The following is a 13,308-nucleotide window of genomic DNA, read 5'->3' as shown; positions in this document are numbered from 1 at the left end:
TTTCTTCCTGTCCTTTTCTATTTTCTCCCCCTATGTGTAGCATGAATCCTAATTGGTCTTATTAATAAAAACCTGGCATCAGATATCAGGTTGAAATGGGAATGAGCAGAAAAGCAGAATAGCCATCCACTAGTTCTTAACTCTATGAAATTCTCATCCTGAAAGGGAGCTGAGAATCTGTTTCTACCTGCCTTATATTCCTGTCTCCAACTCTCTAGTGCTGGAATTAAAGGTGTGAGCTACCACCACCACTTAGCTCTGCTCTCTTTTAGCAAGATTAAATCTTGTGTGGTCTAGCATGGCCTTAAACTCCTGATATTCCTGCTTCCTCCTCCTAAATGCTGGGATTAAAGGTGTGTGCCACCACTGCCTGACCCCGATGGATAAATAGTGGCTTAGCTCTGCACTCTGATCTTCAGGCAAGCTTAGAACACAAAGAAAATATCACCACATTTCCTCTTTTTTGTCAAAAATAAAAATATCACTAATATAATAAAAGCTATATACAGTAAGTACAATATACAATATATACAGGCAGTAAATACATCAACAATCTCTAGTCCATTAACAATTGACAAATTCAGAGAAAACACTCCGTATTTATTCTATCTTGGTGAGTCCAAAAGTTTGTACCGAATTCAATTCCTATTTTAAATTTCATTACCAAAATTATCTCTTAATGTCTTTCAAGCTTATATATTTTACACCTTTTTTAGAGAATATCTTTTCTGAATCTGGTAACAAAGAAAACTATAACCATAAAGTATTCAACTCTATCAGAGACTGGAGGAGGAAATAATATTACTTGGATATTATTTTGCAAGCAAGCAACTTCCAAAACTTGCAAGAAATGACAGGAACAGCTGGCTACCTGGACAGTCACCCAAGGTTCTGTAACATTGGGGCATCCATCTTCAGCCTACAGGCCTAGCATATCTGACAGACTTATCTGTGAAGCAGGATTTTCTGAAGGGCTATCCTACTTTGTCATCACAAAGTTCAACAGTCCTTTTTTCTGTACCCTGCTTCTCCCATTTGGACAACATACTGTCAGCAGTTGAGGCAAGGGCTTTTTCTTGCCCAGTGGCTAACTTTTGCCACAAAGATAGTAAACTCCATATAGACTTTCTTCTATGCCCATAATCTTCTCTGAAGTGGATTGGTGCTGCCCCGAGCAGACATGTCTCATTGTCATAAAAAATATTATTAAAACATCTTAAATGCCATATTCTGTAGATCTCTGAAATGTTTGAAGACAACCTGTTTATCTAAAATATATTTCTGTTTGACCTTGGAAACATACCTAACATGACTACAAGATTGACTGTAATGACTAACTACTAACTTCCATTTCTTTATATCCTAATTAGTTTGTAATAATAACTTTCAAGGACTAGAAATTTGCATTACATTGTTAAATAGAGTTGTATAGGTACAATACCTTGAACAAGATTAAAAATATATGTACAGTATGTTCTAACAAAATTAGTCTGATCTTTTTATCAATATACAAATATCCATATAAATGTAAAATATTTAAAACAAGTAGTTGCTTTTTAAAAGTACACTTAATAATCTGTCTTTTTATGTTATCATACCTATATCCCATTTTTTCTTTTCATATCTACATTCTCTTTTTTTCTTTAGAAAACAAGAAACCTGAATCTAAACTCCTTTGTTCACTTTTTTCTTGACCATTGCCAATACCAACTTGTAACCAATCTCCCTAAACAATTTCGAATATCCATAATTGTTGCTGACTCTGCAGCTGGGGTCTCGCTGTCTCTGATACCTGAGGGAAGGGAGTGAGTAGACACAGAGTCAACTACACAGACTCCAGGAGGTTTGCTGCAACAGGCAGGGCCAGGACTGATGCCCAAAGATCTTTGGCCTGAACAGTCATTGGCAGGATCAGTAGCAGGACTGTCAACACAGGGAGAAGTCCTCCTTGAGATTATCTTGACCTGTAGCAAGCTATATGTCTCTGATTGGCACCTATATTGGCTTAGCTTGACCCAGTGGAAACACACAAACATATCCTCACCCACATGTTGATAAGGGGGCAGGAGATTGCCAGAGATTAGATATAGGGTCTCTCCATCTAACTAGAGGGAGTGGTGTTTCTCTGGGGAGAGAGGCCACAAGTATTCCATATAACCCCCAAGGACAGGCAATTGTAGAAAGAACAAATCACTCACTAGAGGATGATTTACAAAAAATACTCAGGAAAGTGAAGAGGGATCTACATTTGGCCATGGTGGAAGCTCTGTTTAAGAAGAATTTCTTTTCATTTGATGACAAAGGACTTATCCTAGCCTATGAGCATTGGGCCTGCTACATGCTCTTAAACCTAGCATTCAGGAGGCAGAGATTCATCTGAATCTCTGTGAGTTCAAGGCCATACAGGGAACACAGCCAGGCATGGTGGCACACACCTTTAATTGTATCATAACCATAGAGGTCTGGAGGTCTGTACAGATAGACAGGAAGTGATAGAGCTGGGTGGAAAGAGGAATGTGATGTAGCTGGGCAGAGAGAGGAAGTAAGATGGCAGAACATAGAAAGGCATATAGGCATGGGTACATAGGAAGTAGCTCTCTTTTGGATTAGTATTTCCTAGAGGGCATGGTGTTTCTCTGGGGAGAGAGGCCACAAATATTCCATATAACCCCCAAGGACAGGCAATTGTAGAAAGAACAAATCACTCACTAAATCTACTGTGGGAGGTTCAATATGGATCAATGACAAATGCTCTTCAACTAACTCTGTCAATGCTAATACTTTAGGTTCTATAATAGGCCACTGGTTCACCAACACAGGCTTCTGTGGTGTCCAATTTAATGATATGGGCCTTGGAATATTTATATCTATGCAGGTGGTAGTGGCCCTTAGAATTGGGGGTGAAGGCTAGAATTTCTACAAGATTGACCTGTCATGTCATGTGTTACTATAATCTTATAAAATACCTTATCATCTGTGGTAAGACTATCCCCTATTTCCTCTAATAGATCATAACCCCAAAGAGCATGCAGTGTATCAGTTACAAAGAACAGAATCACCTCTAATTGCCATCGAGGTCTTTCCAGTGAACTGTGTGAAGGGATGTTTTAGAGGGCTTATCACCTTCTACCCTGGTAATTGTTGGGCCATCTTTAAGTTTCCAATGTGGGAAGGCTTGAGCATCATTAAGAGATATTACAGTGGCTTCTGCCCCTGTGTCCACTAGTCCCTTGGTGGGTCTGCCATCCAGGTAGATGTCCATTGTGGGAGAATGGGGGAGTATGGGAAGGGTCCAGAACAGTCTGAGTTTGGAGGGACCCCCTCTTGTTTTCTGGGAAGAGGGATGCCACTCTTTAAGTTTAAAGGCAGCTGGGAAGAGCTTCTACAATCATGTGCCCAGTGAAAACTCTTTTTGTATTTAGAGCATTTGGTCTTGGGTCGAGATTTAGGACAGTCTCTATGAAGGTGACCTGACTGACTACAGTCTCAACAAAAAACAGTCACGTGGGTTGGGAGAGGACTGCCCATGATCCTGACAGGAAAATTTTGGGTTAATTGTCAAGCCCTGGGAGAGGTTGCCATATCATTTGCTGTCCAGTGTCTGTGTAATGTGAAAATGCAGGGCTTGTCTCAAGTCCTGGCTAGAATAGTCTGTGAGGGTGAATCATCTATGCTTGCCACCTCAAGATTTTCCTGAGAAGTTTGTAGTTCAAAGCCAGTCTTTTGGTGGTATTTGTCAGCTTAGTTATCATAGTCCATGTGGAATCATCATTGTGGGGCCCCATTATTATTTTGGAGACTTTAAAGTCACTGTTAGGCATGGTCATGGTTCATTGTAGAAAACTTAAACATCTTAAATATCATATGCAGCAGATCTCAAAGAGATTAAGGGATCAATGTCTGTTATGTATATGCAGACTACAAAACTTAATTCCTAGTTACTTGATAGAGACTCAAGCCTGAAATCATGTACAGAAAGGTAGAATTATCAGTACTCTATATGACCATTAATATCACGATAAGAAGTTAAATATATATTTATATATATATATAGTTATAAAATTCATACCTTAAGCAAAGTTTTAAATAGTCAAAATAAAACCAAATGATCATGAGATTAGCAGCAATAGAATAGTCCCTTAATTTTGGTTTTTCATCATATCAGATGGCTCCTCTGACATGATACAGAGGTTTTGCATTTTTCTTTAACAAGCACGCTTGGGTTTAGAGAAGGAGAGAGCCACACTCTCACTCCAAAGCCAGCTTTAATTTTTAATTGGACTGGGACTACAAAAAGAACATTTACATTATGTATCTGTAAAGAACAGCAGAAGCAAACATTTAGGAAGATTTCTGAAATTTTATCCTGTTGTAAATGTGATTTACTAATAGGCAAATTTACTCATTTTCTTGGGACATTCTTTTTAATGATTTGTTCAGTTATCTTCAAATTTCTTAGCTGAATGCCTTCATTCTCATGAAAAAATAAAAACAAAACCCTTCTCCAACCCTAATTTTGGGAAGGTTCCCTTTTGGCAAGTTATATCTGATCAAATAAGAAGCATTTGTTATTCATGTAAGTTACTTTAGATTGAATGGCCATGCTGGTTAATGAACTATCATCTCCTTCTTTTCTCCTTCTTCTCCTTCTTCTCCTTCTCCTCCTCCTCTTCCTCCTCCTCTTCCTCCTCCTCCTCCTCCTCCCCCTCCTCCTCCTCCTCCTCCTCCTCCTCCTCCTCCTCCTCCTCCTCCTCCTCCTCCTCCTCTTCTTCTTCTTCTTCTGACTGTGTCCAGAAAAAGCATTTACTCAGTTAATGCTCAGCCCTTGGGAAGGTAACTCTTAGTACACCTAGCATGCCTACTCCTTCACAGGAAACTATTTTATGTAGTCCTACACTAAAATATGTATGGCTACAACATGAGCCAGAGTAGACAATCTGCTTTAATACCAGGTCTCCTAATTACTACCTATCTTAGGCAAGACATGTCCAATGTCTCCCTTGTTCAAATCAAACCTTTATCAATTTTGATGGTATACATTGCTTTTCTTCTCCTGAAGAAACAAAAGCAAAATCTCTCTCCCAACATAACACATATCCTGGTTTTCCATTCTGAGGTCAGCACATCTTTAAAGTATACAGTCTGATTTAATTCTGTAGTTTTTTCTATTATCCAATGTCTCTCTGGAGCTATTGTTCCTTTCTCATTAGCATTTAGAAAATTCAAATTTAATAAAGCATTATGCAATCTATTTCTGTGGGTCTTTATTACCCCTTTCTGTTTATTTAGCATATCATTTAGAGTTTGATTTGAACTTCCTATGACTATTTCCCCTATAGGATTGTGTGGTATATCTGTAATATGCTTTACATAGTAATGAGAAAAATAAAACTGTTTCATTTTACCGGAGACATGTGCTGGAGCATTATCAGTCTTAATTTGTCTAGGTATACCCATGATGGCCATAACTTCTAGCAAATGTGTGATTACAGAATCAGCCTTTTTCAGAACTCAAAGCAATTGCCCATTGAAACCATGAAGACATATCAATGGTTTGGCATACATATTTTAATTTTCCAAATTCTACAAAATGAAACACATCCATCTGACAAATTTCACTCATTTGAATACCCTTTGAATTACTTCTTAAAAGTAGTGGAGTTCGGTTATATAAAGAACAAGTAGGAGATCTCCTTATAATTTCCTTTGCTTGTTACCAAGTGATGGAAAAATCCTTTTGTAAACCCTTGCTGTTGACATAATGGATTTTTTTTTAATGAAATTCTGAGGCCTCCAGCATATTTCCTTTTAATAGTTGATCAATTTTGTCACTACCTTGTGCTAGAGGGCTTGGTAGACCCATATGGGATCCAATGTGTATAAGGGATGTTTCCTATTTCTGATTATTTCTTGTAACTGAATAAACAATGAAGTTAATTCTGAGTCACAAGGAATAAATTCAGCAGTTTCATTGTGTAAAACAACTCTTTCTGTATACTGAGTCAGTAACTGTGTTAATAGGTTCTGTAAAATCTATTAATACCATCAGAATAGAATATAATTCTGACTTCTAGATAGAATCATAAGGGCTTTGAGCCACTTTACTTAAATTTACTGATTTATAACCTTGTCCTTGCAAGGTTTTTTACATCAGAATAAAATTTAGGGGCTCCAGATATTGGTGTTTCCTGTACAATGTGAGGGAGGGTCCAGTTAGTTCTTTTATAAATTGAGTTCTCTTGCTTTGGGGATATTTTTTGTTAAATCTCCCAAAAATTTACTCCCAAGTTCTTTACAAAAGTTCACTTTCTACCCATAATTTGTCAATTTCATCATTAGTAAAAGGTGTTACAGCTTCTTCTGGGTCTATTTCTGCTAATTGATGAAAGTTGCTTGCATGCATTTTCCATTTTCTTAGATATTATTATATTCCTTCTCAGGTCTTTGTTGGGGTTGAGGACTAATAGTTACAATTACAATATTCTCATATCTTGGCTAGAACATACAAAATACTAGATTCAGATTCTTCAAGATAGGACAGCTTTTGGAATAACCTCTCTAACGTACCATTTTCTTATGTTTTGGACATCTCTGGATTTTAGTATGTCTCTTGTTTGATGTTATTCTTGTTGGTTGTAGTTCCATTTTGCTTAGGTCATTACCCATTATTTCTCCTTGACAATACTTAATAATCATTCTTATTTTATACAGTTTTGTGTTAGGTTAGAACGTTTACATCAATATACAATATTTGTATTAATATACAAGAATCTATAACAGCACAAATTATCTAAGGCTGCTATTTTATTAAATTAGTTTACTAGCATATACAATAATCTACCTTAACATCCTACACCTATCAATTTTCTTTTCTTTTCTTAAGGAGAATACCAAGTCTGATTTTTATTGTTTACTCCCAGCCCTATAACCATTATCCATAACCTGGAGAATAATAAAACCTTTGGGAGAAGGGACATCATTTTCTTAGAATTGCTTCCTGCTCTTTATGGGGTGATGGTATCTCTATGGGGTCCTATCAGAAAGCTCAGATAGCTAGGTCTCAATAGTACTAGCTGTAGATTCTGCAGCCAGTCTCAGAGTAATGGGTAAGGTTGTCTGAGATTCTGGCTAGAAGTTTAGTATGATGGATCATCTCATCTTGGAACTGTCTTGGAGAGTTTTCATTCCAAAGTTGACCATTGAATAATGTTCATGGGTACCATGGCATCATTCTGGACTGGGTAGAGTCATTGTTGTGGGGTCCCATCTTCCTTCTGGAAGCTTCAGAGATTGCTATTGGAAAGACTTATTTTTATAGTGGAAAAATTTGAACATTATTGATATCAAAATGGAAAGTTTAGATTTATTCTGAATAGAGGAAAGAGTCTCTGAAAGCAAGGACAAGCTTGTAAAGAAATAGAATCTTGACGACAACAGTCCCTAGATTATTGATTTTCTTCTGTCCCACACCAGACAGCTCTTCTGATATGAGACAGAATCTCTTAATTGTTTCTTTTAGCACCAAGCTTGGGTTTAGAGTAGGGGAAAGCCAAAGCCAGCATGATTTATAATTGAATCATGACCACAACTTTTCTTGAGTTAAAGAGATAATGTTAGGCACTGAGATATTACCCTATTGGTACCAATAGGTTCTTTTCTTCTGTTGTAGACATATGGGTATCCAAGACCTTGTGATTTCTGGAAGATGGTTATTTCTATTATCCTGTAAAAACAAAAAACCAAACCATGCTCTGACCCTTATTTGTTGAGTTTTTCTCACAAATTGAAGAGTCATCACATCGACAGATGAGCTTTTACTTCTCCTCATCAAGGGGTTTCTCCTGTTCAAATAGAATTTTTATTAATTTTTTGGTACCATAACATCTTTCCTGTAGAAACAAAACAAAGCACCTTCCACAACATAGAATGTATCCTGGTTTCCATTCTGAGGTCAACACATCTTTGAAGTAAACTGGTTGGTTTAGCTCAGGAGTTTTTCTCTTGGCCAATGTCTCTCCATAGCTGTTATTCTTTTCTCACCAGCATTAAGAAAATTCAAGGTTAATAAAGCAGTATGCAATCTGTTTCTAGGAGTCATTGTTACCTCTTTCTGTTTATTTAGTATATCCTTCAAAGTTTAATTAGAACTTTCTATAATTGCTTGGCCTATGGGATTGTGTGGTATAGCCCTAATATGCTTTATATTGTAATACACAAAAAACTGTCTCACTTTATTTGAGATGTATGCTAGAGCATTGTCAATCTTAATTTGTACAGGTATTCCTATGGTGGCCATAACTTCTAAAACGTGTGTAATCACAGAATCAGCCTTTTCAGAACTCATAGGAGTTGCCCATTAAAATCCCCAATACGTGTCAATGGTATGGTGTACATATTTTAATCTTCCAATTTTTGTGAAATGAAACATATTCATCTACCAAATCTTATTTCTCTGTATATCTTTGGGATTGCTTCCTGAAGGTAAGGAAGTTTGGTTATAAAAGGAACAAATAGGACATTTTTTAAACCATTTCTTTGGCTTGTTACCAAGTTATAGAAAAATCCTTCTTCAGACCCTTGCTATTCACATGGAGTTTTCTATGAAATTCTAAGGCTTTTAGCACATTACATATTAATAATTGATAAATCTCATCATTATCTAGTGCTAGAGGTCTGGCAGACCCATATGGGATCTGATGTTTTATATATATACGAAGTTCACTATTTCTGATGATTTCCTGTAATTTTATAAATAGCAAAGGCAACTCCATATTACCAGGAACAAATACAACAGTTTCAATATATAAAACAATTCTCTCTGTGTATTGAGAGTCAGTGACTATATTGAGGGGTTCTGTGAAATCCATTATTAATAAAAGAATGGCATAGAGTTCTGCCTTTTGTAAAGACTTTGTAGAGACTTCTGACCACTTTACTTAAGTCTCCTGACTTATATCCTGCCTTTCTTGACTTATTTGCATCAGCATAGAATGTGGGGACTGGCTTTTGTCATACAATGTGAGGAAGGACCCATTCAGTTTTTTAAAAAGTGAATTCTCTTCTCTTGCTTTTGGATAACAATTGTTAATCTCTCCCGAAAAGTTACTGCAGTCTCTATGCTTGTATTCATTATCTTTCTATAAAGAGGAAATCTCATCATTACTTAAAGGTACTAACATTTCTGCTGGGAACATTTCTGTCAATTGATAAAATCTTAATTTTCCTTTTAGAATCAAATCAGAGATCTTTTCCACATAAGTTTTTAATTTCTTACTCAGTTTAAATGGTTGAAATATCCATTCCAATATAATATCTTTCCTCTGCATCAAAATCCCTGTGGGGGATGTCTGGAAGGGAGTATGACCAGAATGCAGTTAAGTCCTGGATTCACACTATCCACATGAGTTTCTCATATTTCTTTTCTACTAGAGCCAATTCCTTCTCAGCTTCAGCTGATAACTCTCTTGGACTCTTTTAGTCCTTGTCACCTTTGTCTGTCCTTCTGGCCCTATGCATTCAACTTATCTCAAACTTTGTTTTTAGCTAAGATAGGGTTCCAATCCCTAAAAATTGAACATTTACCTCTTGGAAAGGCCAATTTGGATGCCATGATTTTTGTGTAATTATAGTCACATTCACACCTATGTCTACCAGTCCTTCCAGAACAATGCCATTAATTCATACTCTAAGCTTTGGTCTTCGTTCATTTATGGAAGTCTGCCAAAATATTCATTTGATGGTGTTTTTGGAATTTTTGATCCATCTATCAGAGCTGTTCCATTATTTAGTGCAATATCATTCTTTACATTAGACATTGGGTTAATTGTCCTGGAGGGGAATTTCCTCCACAGTGGCTAGAAATGTTTGGACCACATTCAATTTGGGGACCTGTGAGAGGCCTCCTGAAGCATTCCCCACTAATAAACTGTTGCCTTGTATATTTATTGTTGATCTAGATTCATTGGTCCATTATTGGCATTTGCCACATCTTCTGCATAATCCAGAAGTTTGGGGCCTCCCATTTAGGTTATTACTAGAAGAATTATTTCTTCTAGGAGCACCTTGTGTAAAATTTCTTCTCATATGACCTGATTACCAATTTAAAACATTTGGTACCACGAGGCCTTCTTCCAACTCTGGAAATTGCCTCTCCTATCCAAGCTTCTTCACCATAGTTAAGAGACTCAACATCATTTTTATGATGAATCCATTCCTCCAAAGGAGCATACTTGACCTTTAAAAATGTAATTATTCTTTTGCATTCTATATTAGCATTGTCAAAAGGCAAGGATAGAGTTAATACTTCTCTTAGTTCTTAGTCTGATACTTCCTTGTTTACAGGCATAGTTAGCCTTTGTAAAAAAAAAATCAGTAAATGTTTCTTTTGACCCTTGGAAAACTTTCCTACATAGCTCAGATGGTTCTGGAATTTGTTCCCAATCATTTAAAGCTGCTGTATGGCATGGGGATATGGTATGATCATCAAAAATAGCTTGTACATTTATATCAGCAAAATGGCCTTCAAGAAATTGAACTTGAGAGATCTCAAAACTTATCATCTTACCTCATTGTTCAAGGATTTTAGATTCTTCTCTCAACCAGTGTTTCCATTGTAATTGCTGGCTGTATTCTAAGACAGCTGAGATGAACTGATTCCAATCATCTGGTATGATTCTATTTGTAGAAGACAACATATTTAACATCTCCTTTATATACATTGAGTGTATACCATAGGTGACAACTGCTTCTTTAAAGGTTTTAAATCTCTCATATGAATTGGTTGCAAGATATATTTCACATGTTTCAGGATGTTTATCATCTGCTGGCTTCTCACAGATGATGACAGGATAGGCCATTTCATAAAAGCCACCTGGTGATTTTATGACTTGTATGACCTTGCCTTTCTGCTTATTAGTGTCTTTTTTATCTTTCCTGAGAAATTCTGCCAGAGCTTGAAATCCATTAACTACTGCCTGTTGCAGTATTTGAACCTCCTCTGTTGTAAAGGATTCTAAAAATTCCATAGGATCATACAGTTTTTTTATATTCTTCTGAAACATATGATTCCATAGACTTTATTCTATCAATTAGCAATGATCTTTCCTCCTTATAAAGTATCTGAATAGCATTAAATTGCTCTGAAGAGTTATTGTTTTATCCATTACATATCCATATTTATTATCAATAGAATTAAATCTGGTCATCCAGTTATTATTAATGGACTGAAGTTCTCATGGTAAGTTAGCAGATTCCAAAGGAAGAATCCCTTTATTTAAGTCTTCATTACTACCTTGTAAGGCCTGAATCAGTCCCATTAATGTCCCATTTTTGCTGTTACTGTTAAGCCAATTTTTCAATGATATGATGTTCACTATACTAATTGCCATTATAGTGAACATCATATACATTCCAGGAAGGTCATATATGTCCTGTAAACTTTCATTCATAATGCAAGCAAAAAAGTTTTAAAATTCCTGAGATGTGATATTTTCTGCCATTTTTGAGATATATTTAAAATTTGTGAATACAAACTTTATTAATTTGTTTATTAGTCAGTTAAAGGAGTAACATTATCAAGTAATTTTACCTTAGATAAAATCCTTGAGAGCTGATGTGCCAGTTCTTGCAATGGGTTTTGAGTGTAGTAGCATTATTTGGCCAACAGGTGTCACAGAAGTAGCACTGAAGTAGGTCCTGAAGTGTGTTCTGAAGACCTTGGCCTGTATTGGGCTTAAACAGCTACTGAACAAATCCTGCTGGTGTGCACCACCACAACTGGCTGTGCAGTGATGTATGCCAAACTCAACTGAGGCATACAGACATCTGTGGGAGTGGCAGGGAAGACTGCATGTGGCCTGTAGAGCTGCGGGGCAGGGGCTCAACCTGTCATGGAGGTGCACTCTTTCATTCTCACACTCTCATGCAACAAGTGTAAGCAGCAGGAGTAATAAGGAATGTATCAGCATAAACTGTCTTCTCTGGGAGCTGTTCAGGTACTCAGCAGCATGTATGGGACCCAGTAGGGCATTTGGTTTTTGAACTCCAGCTAATGCTAGTTTGAATGAGCCATGGGGGCAGGTGATGCAGACTGGAGGCAGCATGTAAGCTCTTGTACCCATGGAATAGCCCAATTAGTGAATGGATGCAAGTCTACCATGGTGTGTGGGACATAGACATGCAACTTGGGAGGAGGGAGAGGAGAGGAAGTGGGATGAGCATGGTTAGAAAGCAGGGATCTGAGCTGCCAGTATGTGGCAGATCACACAGGCTGCTGCTCACAGAGCCTGTGGGTGGGGATCAGTGGAAGCTATCTGCATGGGTGAAAGGCATGATGGCCCATAAATGCTTCCACATGGGACACTGGATATCCAATGAGGGGGGCAAGAAATCCACTGAGTCTATTTAATGAACAAGGAAATTAATAGGGGTTAACTCACTATAGCACAAGTATTTATGACAGGGTCTGGGAAAGCCAAGCTATGTCCCACACTGATCTTCCAAGATCTGCCTGGTCAGTCCCAGCATCCAAAACCACAAGGGAGTGAAGAAAGCACCGTGTACATGTATCCTAGGTCTTAAGTCTCCTGAGCAGCCACACCCTAGGGGCATGTTCTTCAAAGTCATAGGCAGGCGTAACAGTTACCTTCCACCTCACTAGGGACCGTGCTTCAAGGTCATGACTAGAACAGTTACCCATTACAAAGTTGCAAATTTTTGTTGTTGTTGTTGTTTACAAGTATTCTTTCCAATCTAGCAATCAGAAAACAGTTCAACACTCCTTTTCTTGTTTCATTGAAATTCAGAAGCAAAGTTGAGCTAACTATGTTGTGTAATTCATAACATTTTATCCTCATAGACTGAACCAAGGTTCTCACTTCTCCCTGATGGGGAACTGTACATTTTTGTTCCCTTGCCCACATTTCCTTTCCATACCCTTCCCTTCTCCTCTTCTCTAAATACCTTTCCCCATTCCTTTTCCTTCACTTTTCTCCTCTGCTCTCCTGATGCCTCGCCTCTCCTCTCCCCTTCTCTTCCCTTCCCTGTTTTCCTCTCCCTTCCCCCTCTCTCCCTTGCCTTTCCATTTCTTGCCCTTGGTTCTTCTTTTCCGCTACTTCTACCCACCATTGATACTCAGTGGAATAGGCTAGATACACGTTCTTTTACATTCATCTTCCATGGTAAGATGTTATATTTTTATATTCACATAAGCATAGATATGATGTCCCTTGTTTTAGTTCATAGGTTTATAGACAGATAGAGGCACCAAGTGTTGCTAGTTCTTAAGACTTGTTCTTGCAAGTAAGGGAA

At 37.5% G+C, this 13,308-nt stretch overlaps 1 protein-coding gene across 3 annotated transcripts in view; it reads left to right on the top strand.

The window, feature by feature from the left end:
- The window catches only part of LOC118579984 (solute carrier organic anion transporter family member 1A5-like), a 49,300-nt gene that overhangs the window by 29,908 nt on the left and 6,084 nt on the right, over positions 1–13,308 (top strand). The window lies entirely within an intron of this gene.

Source organism: Onychomys torridus, chromosome 3 (assembly GCF_903995425.1).
Source record: "Onychomys torridus chromosome 3, mOncTor1.1, whole genome shotgun sequence".
Classification (NCBI taxonomy): Eukaryota; Metazoa; Chordata; class Mammalia; order Rodentia; family Cricetidae; genus Onychomys; species Onychomys torridus.
This window is presented reverse-complemented; position numbering and strand designations above follow the sequence as displayed.